General features: G+C 43.9%; 1 non-coding gene across 1 annotated transcript; it reads left to right on the top strand.

Annotated features, from left to right (window-relative positions):
• The first annotated feature begins 9,452 nt into the window (after positions 1 to 9,452).
• On the top strand, positions 9,453 to 9,527 carry TRNAA-UGC (transfer RNA alanine (anticodon UGC)). The gene has a single exon. It is a non-coding gene; the product is annotated as a tRNA-Ala (tRNA).
• The last annotated feature ends 3,582 nt before the right edge of the window (positions 9,528 to 13,109 follow it).

Below are 13,109 nucleotides of genomic sequence, written 5' to 3'. Positions count from 1 at the left end.
CCCTTAAGTGCCACTTTAAAAGAATTCACTTTCAGAAGACGTGGTGATGGCCACCAACCTGGATGGCTTTAAGTGGGGTTTTGACAAATTCATGGAGAATAAGGCTGCCAATGGCTACTAGCCATAATGGCTATTGTACCTCCTCCAGGATTACAGGCAGTATGCTCTTGTATAGCTGTTGCCAGGGAACAACAGTAGGAGAGAACTATTGCGCTCCTGTCCTGCTTGGGGTTTTCTCAGAAGCATATAGCTGGTCACTGTAGGAACAGTATTTTGGACAAGATAGGACTTTAGCCAGATTCAGCAGGCTTCTTCCTATAGTCATACATTCATTGTGATTCGAGGACCCGCCCCCCGCTTGGGAATAATAAAGACACGTGGACACAGTATATTAGGTTAACGGGCAAGAAAAGGCCACAACTTTTTTGATTACATCATGTGAGAGGTATTGGCTTAGGCATTGGACAACAGCAAATTTTGACTCCACCCACTCTGAGAGGGGTGAGTCTAGACGAGGGTTAACCACCAGTAGGGGGAGCCTGTTGATGTAAATACAACTATAAGCTCTCCCCTGATGTCACCGGGGGTCATGCCATGGCCCCCAGCCACGCAGGGCATTGGACAGGATCCACGACCGCCGGATTCCTTTAACGGAATACCCATAAGTGAAGGGGTAGGCGATGGCCACACCCTGCCCTTCCATACATCAACAACACATTCCAGTGCCTAACCACCAAATACCGAGAAAGTTGTGACGATTGCTACAAGGTAGGCGAAAAAAACCAAGAGGCCGGTGCCAATTTGCCAATTGGAAAAAACACCTACCTGGCCCCCTGGGCAACCAAGGCGACCAACCATAGGTCCATAGCAAGGTCAAGCGAGAAGCTACGCACTAAAGGGAGTGGTTGGTGGGTGAGTGACTCGAAGAAATCAGCAGCGCAATGGAGGGGAGAGCTGGCCGGCCGCATTTGAGCAGCTAAACCACGTCTCCGAGCGGCTAAACCACGCCTCCGGGGGGGGGTGTGGCACGCCAGTGATGATGGCAGGGCAGGGGCCGGAACGCTTCCTGCGCAGCGCGGGAATCGGTTCCCGATCACAATCCCTCCCCTCTGGGAGGAGGAGAGGCTTATTAAAATCGGAGATGGATGAAAGTGATTTTCAATGAGGAAAGTACAAAATGAAAGTACAAATCACATAGAGATTCCGTTCCTTTTTAAAAACCTTTCCTCTGGTGGAGAAGTTGTGAGACGCAACGGAGAAACAAAGATGAAGGTAAGCTTTACCTGGCTGGTTTCTGCCTGCGGCTCTGCCAGGAAACATGGTGCCGCTCCTATTTTTGCATGTGGGAGGAGCAAATGCCTTCTGCGAACAAGGTCCTGTTTCCACGCTGTAAACATTTTGTTCCTTCAGACTGCCAGGCAGAGTTAAAACAAGGTACTGTCTGCAGTCTTGCCGGCTCAGTGATGTGATGTGCAGAGCCTGAGGAACATGTGTTCTGGGTTTCGGCTGCTCTGTTCAATGGATGCCCAAGGACCCCAAGCGCCATTTATGATGCATCATCTGCCAGCAAGCATTAGGATGCCCACATAGCAGGCTCAACAAAAGTCCATAATAAGATTGTGGCCCTGATGGCTGAAGTCCCAGCACCATTAGCGAGCACTGTGCTATGGGCAGACAGCTGCCGCAAAGGAAAGACGCTGTTAGAGCAGCCCTTGATGATAAAACAAGGAAAGACCAGGGCAGTCACTTAGCCCACATTTCTGTAGCATGGATGTGAATAATTAAATGCACTTCACACCATCTGGTTCCCTCCAATCAGGTGTGATTGTGCATTCATTACATCTACTTTATTTCCTCCCAGGTCACTGAGAACTCGGCTGAGCCCAAGTAGGTCAGTGCTACAGATGGAATGGTTTGCAAAGGCCTGCTCTTTCCACTCAGACGTGTATTACATCATCCATAGCCTCTGGGAAATTTGCTCTCCAGTGCAGTTGTTCGTTCCAGACCTTGAGAAAGATTCCGGTAGCTCAAAAGATTTGCAGAGTTTTCTTTCCACCAAATGCTGCTTCCACATGCAATTTCAAAGTGGGGAGGGGAGAGTGAAGTTGCTCACAGACATCCTTGACCTGGGAAGCAAAGTACCTGCTATCATCTTGTGCTGGAAATCCATCCACCTCTGCTCGCTTCTAGAACCCCCCTGAAGAACAGAATTAGCCCATGTTCACTCTTAGGGAAGAAAGAGACAATTTCGTGTGCCACGACTATTCAGCTGGTTGTCACCAAGGTAACAACAACCAAAAAAACCAAACCCATCCACAGGGAAGCCGACACAAGTTGCATGGCAACACGATGCACTTGACTGTTTGCTGCTTCAGTCAATTGAATAAGTGTCTGCTGGGATCTTTCGGTTCTATATTGGAATGTGGGGTGGAGAAAAACGAGAGGTAGCGCCTGTCTGGAAAGTGGTGAGGACTTGTGTTCATAGGACTTTAATGACAAGGAGGTGACCCAGAGTTCAGAACGATCCAATTGGCTGTTTGGATTTCGGCTTTCTTGTTATTAACCTATCTCCACTAAACATCTGTGGATCAGCTGCAATTTTAATTCAAAAATCTAGTGTGAAGCATTGTATTATAAACACTAGCAAAGTTCTGTTGTGATCCACTCTGTGCATATTCATATGGCAAAGCACCCCATAAATCAAAATAAGAAATGAACTATGGTGTGCCTCATGTAGTCTGTTCTCTCCCATGCCATTAAGATCAATCAGGTTTCCAGGTAACAAGGAAAGGGCCTTTTCAGTGGTGGCCCCACACCCTGTGATATTGATGGAAGCAGACCTGCGAAGCAACATACCTGAAACAAAACTGTACTTCAAGGAGACCAGAAGTGAGTCAGTGCTTTTTTTTACTGCTTAGATGTGGTCCCATGTAAGATATGGAGCAGCCATCTTTTGATGTGCCTATTTTCAGAACACTTATATTACTTCCTATCCCATTATATTCTGGGGGAAGCCCCGAAGTTTTGTAGGGTGGAAGTCTCTATTGTAGTAGCTGGAGCTCTTGTCTCAGCACTCTTCCCCCACCTCATAAAATAGATATTGTGGCATTTGTTTCTGCTTAGGAATCTGGCAGTAATAGCGAATCAGCCTTCAGTTAATCATAACAGGAACAACTCACAGCTAAGGCAACAGAATTAATGGATTTTTTCATTGTTTCCACCAATATACACATTTTTTCCTGTGCACTTTCTCGTAATATACACTTTTGTGCAGGCGTTTTTTTTGCTTGCATTGCAAAATTATAAAAAGTACAAATGTCAAAGTATAGCTGCATTTTGGTTCAGGAAGAGTGCATTAGGTAGGTAAAATGATTTATCTCTAATCTGAGAGGGGAATCCTGTGACCAGAACTCCTAACCTCTTTTCTTCTTCTTCAACAAAAGAATGCAGATGCAGGAATTGCTGGGTTGGGTTGGGACTACAGTACAGGGCCCTTTCACTGTCAACAGCCAACATTTAAACTATATGCTGTATTTGGAAGTTTCCTTGCAGAAAGGCATATATGAAGGGAAAAAAATGTGTAGGGAAATGCCTGTATTAGGAGAAAGGTGCCTGCAAACATGTACGAATTTGAACTGATGTGAAGATGTGGAAAACTGAACTTAAGCTTAGAAAAATGAGAGAGAAATTTGTCCATCCCTAGTGTATCTAGTTTAGCTTTAATCTTAAATAAATCAGGAAAAGCTTGCTAAAGGAAAGACTGGGGCAGGACAGATTGAAGGTGTTGCAAAATTCTTCTCCAAACAACCAAGCCTACGTCAGAGGACACTGTAGTTAGACCGGTATATATTCTGTGTGGCAGAAAGGAAAACAACCCTTCTAATGCACAAAGTAGATTGGGACATGTTTTAGGTTCCGCCATTATGCAATCCATTAACAGGCATGTCCAACTCCCAAGAGACTGTGATCTACTCCCAGTATAAGAAAACTGGCAGTGATCTACCCATTGTCATTGGAGGGAGGAGGAGTGTGCATGGGTCGGTGGATTGCCCAGAGTTGTTGAACTTTATTGGGAGAGGATTGCATAGAACTTTTTAGCTTTCCCCCTGTAACTTTTTGTATCTACCAGGAGTTGTTGAGCTTTATTGGGAGAGGACTGCACAGAATTTTTTAGCTTTCCCCCCGTAACTTTTTGCGATCTACCAGGATCAGCTGGGGATCTACTGGTAGATCGCAATCTACTGGTTGGACATCCCTGCATTAGTACATGGGTAAGGAACCTGCTGCCCACAGGCCAATTTTGGCAACCAGAGGTTCCAATTTGGCCCATGAGGCCATTTTCCCCAACACTAGGCCCACCTGCCAATCAGCTGATAATACTCCAATGGGCAGGTGACGTCAACTAATGGGCAAGACAGGAATAATTTTTGTGTTGACTGTATGCAGCAGTTCCTCACAGGGAACTGATGCATGCTGTCAATGTGGCAAATTTTAACTGGCACTCATCTGCTGATGAGCAGGGAGTTTGATCCTGCTCAGCTTGATTTAATTCAGTGCATGAATTCAGTTCATGATCAAGCCAAGGGGTTTGCACTGAAACTCCTGCTAAAACGAAGCCTTCTCCCCTTCATTTTAGCAGTGCCTTGCTGTCTATGAGGGGTTTTGAAGTCCTGAATTTAGAACTCCAGAGTACCAATTCACCTGACATTTCTATTACTCCTATTACATTACTCCTATGTTAGCAGATTATAATTTTCAGCAAACTGTATAAGAAGGGTTATACTGATAACCCCTTGTTATACTGTTGCTGACAAAAGTGGTGACAGAGAAGAAAAGTTGTTGACTAAGATTTGCAAAAGTAAATATTACAACCAAGCCAAATGCAATGGAATGCCTTTGGGTGACATGCCTCAATGAAGCTCTTTCAGCACAGGGCACTAGATGTCAACAGAGAGACAAACTGAAACTGCAGCACTAAAGGTTGCGCACAACACCATTAAGAAGAGAAGAAGAAGAAACAGGGATTTATTTGTATTTGTTTCTGTGGCAGCAGAACGTACTTGGCCAATAAGCCTGGAGACTGGAGTTCCTTATTAAATCTAAGAAGAGGCGCCACCCAGACATCATTAAGGTAACAAAAGCTTTCTGTTCCGAGGGGGACATTCTTATGTCACGATTTTGGTTAATTTGTTAACGCTTAAAAAGCAGTAAACACTGGGCAGCCAGTAGCTGGAGAGGCTGAACTCATTTGCTTAGCTCACATCTGGTGAATGTGGCGAAGCAGACACACCACACAACAGCATCACTGCCCCATGTTTTCCACTTTTATTTACACTGATGTTTCACTTCATAGCTTCAGTTACTCACCCATTTCTCTGGAAGCCTGGCTCTCAGGAAAGAACATGCAAGAACGGGGGGAAAACCTTGGTATGCTCTAATGCAAGGAGGCACTATCCTGAACCTCCCATTGGACTACAACCCATCATTTCTGACCATTGGCTATGCTAGCAAGGGTTGATGAGAGTTGATTTTCCAGGCTGTACCTATACTCTGTTGTTGTTGTTGTTGTTGTTGTTTAGTCGTGTCTGACTCTTCGTGACCCCATGGACCAGAGCATGCCAGGCACTCCTGTCTTCCACTGCCTCCCGCAGTTTAGTCAAACTCATGCTGGTAGCTTCGAGAACACTATCCAACCATCTCGTCTTCTGTCGTCCCCTTCTCCTTGTGCCCTCCATCTTTCCCAGCATCAGGGTCTTTTCCAGGGAATCTTCTCTTCTCATGAGGTGGCCAAAGTATTGGAGTCTCAGCTTCACGATCTGTCCTTCCAGTGAGCACTCAGGGCTGATTTCCTTAAGAATGGATAGGTTTGATCTTCTTGCAGTCCATGGGACTCTCAAGAGTCTCCTCCAGCATCAGAATTCAAAAGCATCAATTCTTCGGCGATCAGCCTTCTTTATGGTCCAGCTCTCACTTCCATACATCACTACTGGGAAAACCATAGCTTTTACTATACGGACCTTTGTCGGCAAGGTGTTGTCTATGCTTTTTAAGATGCTGTCTAGGTTTGTCATTGCTTTTCTCCAAAGAAGCAGGCGTCTTTTAATTTTGTGGCTGCTGTCACCATCTGCAGTGATCATGGAGCCCAAGAAAGTAAAATCTCTCACTGCCTCCATTTCTTCCCCTTCTATTTGCCAGGAGGTGATGGGACCAGTGGCCATGATCTTCGTTTTTTTGATGTTGAGCTTCAAACCATATTTTGCGCTCTCCTCTTTCACCCTACACTCTACCTGAAATGTTTGGGGACATGCTCTACACTTACTTAACAGCCACAAGAAACCTTATCCTGTGAACCTTGAAAAGGCCAATGGATCACCTATGGCTGTTAAAGACAACAAGAACACCAGGCTTTGTGTGGTACTTGCAAACCCCAATACCAGCTTATCCAGTGGACAAACTGGTCCTACTGTGCTCTGTGTGAACATCATTTTCTTTTGACTGAGGCTTCCAACACTAGGACAATCCCTGAGTATCACTTCTACTGTCTGTCTAATTCAGTATTCTGCATCTTAATAATGGCAAGCCTGTTCAGAACACAAGGAAGGATATAAATGAGTTCATTCATCTCCCTGTTCTTTTCTCCCAGCTTTTCATGGCTTTGGAGATGCTCTGAGCCTGTGTTTCTGCTTCCAGACTATTGTGGCCAATCAGCAGTAGTTACTGATATTTTACCTCCTTCATTAGGTAACTTAATTAGATTCTAAACACATTTCTTTGAATAATAGATGGATGGAAATGATGTTTGTTAGCTAGGGACCTGAGCTGCATTCAAAGGAGTAGAAGCTCCATGCTCCATTATAAAACCTCTGAGCCATTCATTTACCTACAGATACTCCAAATTTATTATGTATGCTAAAAACTCAGCAGGTGGTGGCTATTGGAAGCAAAGCTCCAGGGAACACTTGCTAATATTCTCGGGGTAGGGTGGGGACGACTATAATGATAGAAAAGTGCTTCCTAAATTATCATTAAATTGAACAGCATGCTGCGCCACAAGCGTAATTAAAGTAAGTACTAACAGGTATACTGGAATTGATGCCTGGAATTGGACATGTGCCCCTCCAAAATCAAAGGAGAAGTGCACAAAATTCAGTGACTGAAGTTGCTTTAAGCAAACAAACATCTATTTTATCGACATTTGTTTTAAAGTATAGCAAAGCAACGTTAAGAAATGTGGCTGAAGCATGGAGAAGAAAAGCAGGTACTTAAATCACTTAACTGGCTAGAAAATTCTGAAAAACAACATAAGGAATAGAGGGGGGACTAGCTGAAGAATTTTAAGAAATATTAAGCCTAGTTGAAAATCCAGCTGATGACTGAGGATAAAAGAAGCCACTTTTGCCTGCATTAAAAAAACAACAAATTACCGTTGCACCCACAGGAGTGACATACCGTAATTGGAATTAACCTCACTCTCTCACTGAAGGCAGAGTCAAAATTAGTGGGAGGTTCCCTCCCCTTCAGGCTCAGCAACAATTCCAGCTTGTTCTTCTTTGACCTTACCTTCCAAACCAGAGGAGGAGTCAAACCTTTAAGAAGCCACATGATCATGGGTAAACTGCCTCCCATTCAATATGCAATGGTAGGTCCTTTCTCTGTCCCATCAATTTCCCCCTCAACTGGCCCTATAACTTCTTCCAAATTTTGGAATATTCCCACAGTCAGACTTTCAACTTTCCTGAATACCTGAAGCTTTCCCTTACATCACTGGTTCCCAAACTCCACCCCTACCAATGGACAGTTGAAATTTTTTGAGAGTCTTGGAGGACCACCTAAGGATCTTTCTGCCTGTTGTAGCAATGGTAATTACTGTTCCACATGTATGATTTTTTAAATTGTATTTTAAAATACCACCCACATGAATCATATAATCATAGAATTGTAGAGTTGGAAGGGAGCCTGAGGATCATCTAGCCCAACCCCTTTGGGAACCCTGCCTGACATCATGTGTGTGAGTATTATGGGGATCTAGATGCTGCTTGTAACTCTTCTGGGCTAGTTAGGATTTAAGATTTTATGTTTATTGTTTTATTTTTATTTTTATGTAATTGCTGCATGTCATATGCTCTAATGTAAACAAAGATATATATCAATGCAACTGTGTTCAACAGTTTAAAGATGAATAAAAACGTTACAAACAACAACAAATAAAAAAAGGAATTTAAGCCTTTATGCTGTTTTATTTTTGCTTATTACCTGTTTAAACTGGATGCAACTCCTCTTTTCTGATCCTAAATCAATCTTCCTTAATTGGGGTGGACTTTGCACAGGGGAACTGTCCACTCATGTGCTAGGCTGCCTCTTTCACATGCTGCATGCATAGGCTGTGAGCAGCTAAAGAAGGGAGGACTTGTTTTGTGTCTCACAAAAGAGAGAATTGCTGCTGGCAGATGCTTCCGCCCTCATCTGTCTTACCCTGGTACTCTCTGTGGGATTTCCTGCTGAGCTTCCCAGGGGGCTATGGCCCAAAGGAAATAGTGGGGACAGAACTACTGACAAATCAGTTACTCCTCACATGCCAGCATGGTGTAGTCGTTAAGAATGGTGGACTCGTAATCTGGTGAAGCGGGTTCGTGTCTCCGCTTCCTCCACATGCAGCTGCTGGGTGACCTTGGGCCAGTCACACTTCTCTGAAGTCTCTCAGCCCCACTCATCTCACAGAGTGTTTGTTGTGGGGGAGGAAGGGAAAGGAGATTGTGAGCCGCTTTGAGACTCCTTAGCAGGGGTGCCCAAACATTTTTCAAAGAGAGCCGGATTTGATGAAGTGAACATGCGTGAGGGCCGACCAAAGTTGTTGACTTTTTTTTAGGATTGAACTTGTTGAGCATTTTTTAGGATTTTACCCCAGGAGATAGACTGCCACAGGGGCCAGATTAAGCTGACAGGCGGACTGGATTGGGCCCCAAAACGGACTTTGGATATGCCTGCCTTAAGGGGAGTGAAAGGCAGGATATCAAGTCCACACTCCTCCTCCTCCTCCTCCTCCTCCTCCTCCTCCTCTTCTTCTTCCTCATCTTGATCTGGCACAATCTCCACACAACACCCAGAAAGCACTTTATACTGAGTCTGCTTCATGTCTGCCAATTTTCAATTGGCTATTGAGAGGTTATTAATGTTTTCCTCATAGAAATGATTCAGTGTCTCCTGCTTCATGATTAGAGCATGGGAACCAAAAGGCAGAGTAGACGGGAAATATGGACCTGGAAATAATGTTGAATATACCTTCCTAATGCACTCTTCCTGAACCAAAATTCAGCTGTCCTTTGAAATTTGTACTTTTTGGAATTTTGCAATGCATAATCTCCAGCTGAAAACCTTCCAACGCATTAAAGGATATAAGCAATAATTTAGTGAGGCATACAGAACTGCAATTTTGAATGTTGATCAGATGGTGGGGAAGGACCTCAGCTCAGTGGTAGAGCATTTGCCTTGCAAGCAGAAGGTCCCAGGTTCAATCCCTGGTATTTCCAAATAGGCCTGGGAATGCATCCTGTCTGAAACCCTGGAGAGCTACTACCAATTAGAATAGACAGTACTGGACTATATGGTCTGACTCAGTATGCATAGTATCATAAAACAGCAGAGTTGGAAGGGAACTAAAGAGCCATCTAGTCCAACATCTTGTAATGCAGGAATCACGGTTAATTCTTATCCATATATTCATACTGACATACATGCATGTGTGAAAGTCTGCTTCTGTGGGCAGAATTCCTTTGCTGTGTTAGGGTGTCTGTTTATAACCCTTCACATAGTTAGGCAAGTGAAATTCCAGTGGACTCAAGGGGATTTTAGCAGGCTAACTTTGTCCAAGATTACTGTCATTGCCGGTTGATGTGCTACAGATTAGAAATGGAAGAGGGGGTTCAAGGCTGCTCTTGCAAACTGATGAAGTGCAAGCAGAAAGGAGTAAATAGCAAAGTGATTACGGGCAACACGGGAGAAATAACGTCTGAATGAGACCAGACCTTGCATAACATAAATCAACCAACAAAATAATAGAGCACATGTGTTAAGTTGTCGGTAAACATATCAAACAACACAGTGATTCTTCAAACAGCTCTTGTTTATTCACAGGCCAGAACAGAACTGAAGGGTTCAGCCAGCCTGCTTCTATAGAGCTCCAGTACAACGCAACTGTAACAACTTTCTGTAACTATCCAATCACTGAATGTCACTTTCAATCCCTTATTTGCATATGTGGACCTGAGTGAAAACTATCTACAGTATCCCCCTGCTGGCCCAGGGTGAGAACTTCAGTACATAACAACATGGGTGGAAATGGAGGCTAGTCATAGGCAGATCATGGAGGAGGAGCACTCAGAAGATGGTACAACATGTTTGCCAGCCATCGCTTATGGTTGGGAGAGCAAGACAGGATACTTGACTTTTTCCACTCTTGCATGTGCATCTCCATTCTTGTTCCCCATTCTCACATTTGCCTGGGCTACAGTGGTTGGTTCATTTAGCGTTTGACTGTACAACAACTCTTTCTATCTGGGTCCTCCCACTAGTGGATCCCTTCCAATTAGACTGTTGTCTCTGCTCTTTCCTCAGCTGATACAACAGGAACATTTATATACACTCCCTCCCGCCCCCTGTGTGTGTGTGTGTGTGTGTGTGTGAGAGAGAGAGAGAGAGAGAGAGAGAGAGAGAGAGTCCTCTTAATAGACTCCACATAGCCCTGAGGGAAGTATGCCTCCGTCTTTGACCTTGTGTAGAACTGACTGCATAGCATCGTAGTGCTTTGTCACTCAGCTGAGATAACAAGCCTGTTCTCAAAGGTTCAAGGTCAACATTCTAACCACATGCTAAGGGGATTGAATCAATGCCTCCAGCAGATTGTCTCCAGCACTTCACCTCTTCCACTCCCACGATTCTGGACTTTCAGACAAGGTCTTGAGGGGAACAGTGCCCTCAAGGCTGCAGTCGGATAATCAGCTTTCTAACCCATTTGAGACACAACAGGCCCTATAAAGCCCTTGCAGCCAAGCCAGCTTACCAGCTTGACCAATTTGTCTTGAGTTTAAAGGTTTTCACCCAGCCTCTTCAGCCTGCTCTTGCTGTCTTGGAGCTTAACCTGTATGACTCTGACTACATTGCTTCTGGCCCTTTGCTCTTTGTCTGCCTGATCTGAAGCTCATCTATGGCCATCTCTGTTGCTTCTGGCTCTTGGCTCTTTGCCTGCCAGATCAGTTAACTGATCTTGATTTTGACAATGCTTATTGCTCTTCAGATCATCACCTGCTTGCACTCAAATAGGAGTGCAGAGGCAGCCTGTCCTGGAGCTAAAACCAAGGCCTGACTGGAGATTTAAGAATTACGTTTCCAGGAATCCATACACAGGGACACAGGGATTCATTACTCCAGAATGGCTTTTTGCTACTGTTATAAAATCAGTGTTTTAAAAAGCATATATCCCCCCCCCCAATAGAATACATAGGTGAGGATGCTTGGTTGCATATGTGACTTGAGTATGACATCAAGTGACAGTTATTCTGGCAAGCAAAGGTGTAATTTTTCTGCATGTGGCATAACAGTACACCCATTTCTGTTGCTGAAGCTAAGGAAGTTGAGTCCCATAAATTGCCAGGATGGGAGATTTGCCTGGGGTTAAGCTGCTTTGACTGCTGCTGGGCAACAAACTGAAACTAGCATGGGGACAAACAAAAGAGGACACCTTCACCCATGTTTCCCTTCATTATATCACAGCCCAACAACAACAAGAACCCACCAACAGCATATGAATTGATATGGCTAATTTAGACCCTCCAATTGTCCCCTATTTTCCAGGGACATCCCTGATTTAGAGAAGCTGTCCTGGTTTCTGATTTGATCCCAGAATGTCCCGCTTTTCATTGGGATGTTCCTATTTGCATTGGAGAAATGCTGGAGGGTATGGAGTTATCCAACCCGAGCCGTCTGAAGGCAATCCTATATAGGGAAGATTTTTTTTTTAATGTTTTATTCTGTTTTTATATATGTGGAAGCTGCCCAGAGTGCTGGGGCAATCCAATAAGATGTGTGGGGTATAAATAGTAAAATTATCATTATGGAATGGGACATGCCTATTTCATCGGAGAAAAGTTGGAGAGTATAGCTAACTTGACATAAGAACCCCTCTGCCTCACACAGGCAAACAAAACTCATTGCAGCCAACTGAAGTCAACCAGCCATGCTCTGGGGTCCCCAACCTCTCTCACCACCAAGGAAAACTAATAAATGAATAGAAATAGAACCTACACTGACTCAAAAACCTGACACTACTACACTATGTAAAAGAATGAAAGTTTTCTATCTCCCCTTCTCTCTCCCCACCTCTCTTCTTCCCCAACATTATATTGTCTATTGTCTACATTAGTGACTCACATCCAATATAACTGATCTGTTGAATGGACTTTACAATCTGAAAATAGAGACGCTGTATGTACTTTTATAACCCAATAAAATATGTAATAAAAACATTTTTATAAAAGTTCTTCTCCTCCCCTCCCCTCTTCCCACATCTCTCTTTCTCTCTCTGTGCGTGTCTATCGATAAAAGAAATCACATACAAAAATTACTAAAGCGGAGAGAAAACTTTGATCAAAATCTCATCTCATGCCTACCTTACTTCTGGGGAGTCTGAAAGGTGTTTGCAAGTGTCCTTCCTTGCATTTTGCAAATCATCTCACCAGTGGTCTACACTCTAGAGCCTTCCTGGGGGCTTGTGCTTCAATTAGTACCTGGGTGAATATATCATAACATAGTTCCTCAAGTGGAACTTTTTCAAACCAGGAAGCATGGGCAGCCAAGGAGGCCACAAAGATTTTTATTAATTTTTTTAACTGTAAAGAAAAAAATTACCCACGACCACAAGGATAAGCTAAGCTCAAACTTCTGCACTCAGTACAGTTCTGAAGACATTCTAAAGTGCTCTGAGAATGTGGCAGAAAAAAAATAGTATTTATTCCCAGGGGGGGAAACTTATGAGAAACTGGAGGACAGATTTCAGCACATCACTAGCACCCTTGCAGTAATGCTTGTTAACAAGGGGACCAAAGGAGAGGAATAAA

This window comes from Podarcis raffonei, chromosome 2 (assembly GCF_027172205.1).
Source record: "Podarcis raffonei isolate rPodRaf1 chromosome 2, rPodRaf1.pri, whole genome shotgun sequence".
In the NCBI taxonomy this organism is placed as follows: domain Eukaryota; kingdom Metazoa; phylum Chordata; class Lepidosauria; order Squamata; family Lacertidae; genus Podarcis; species Podarcis raffonei.
Note: the sequence above shows the minus strand (reverse complement) of the source record. Positions and strands in the feature narration are given on the sequence as shown.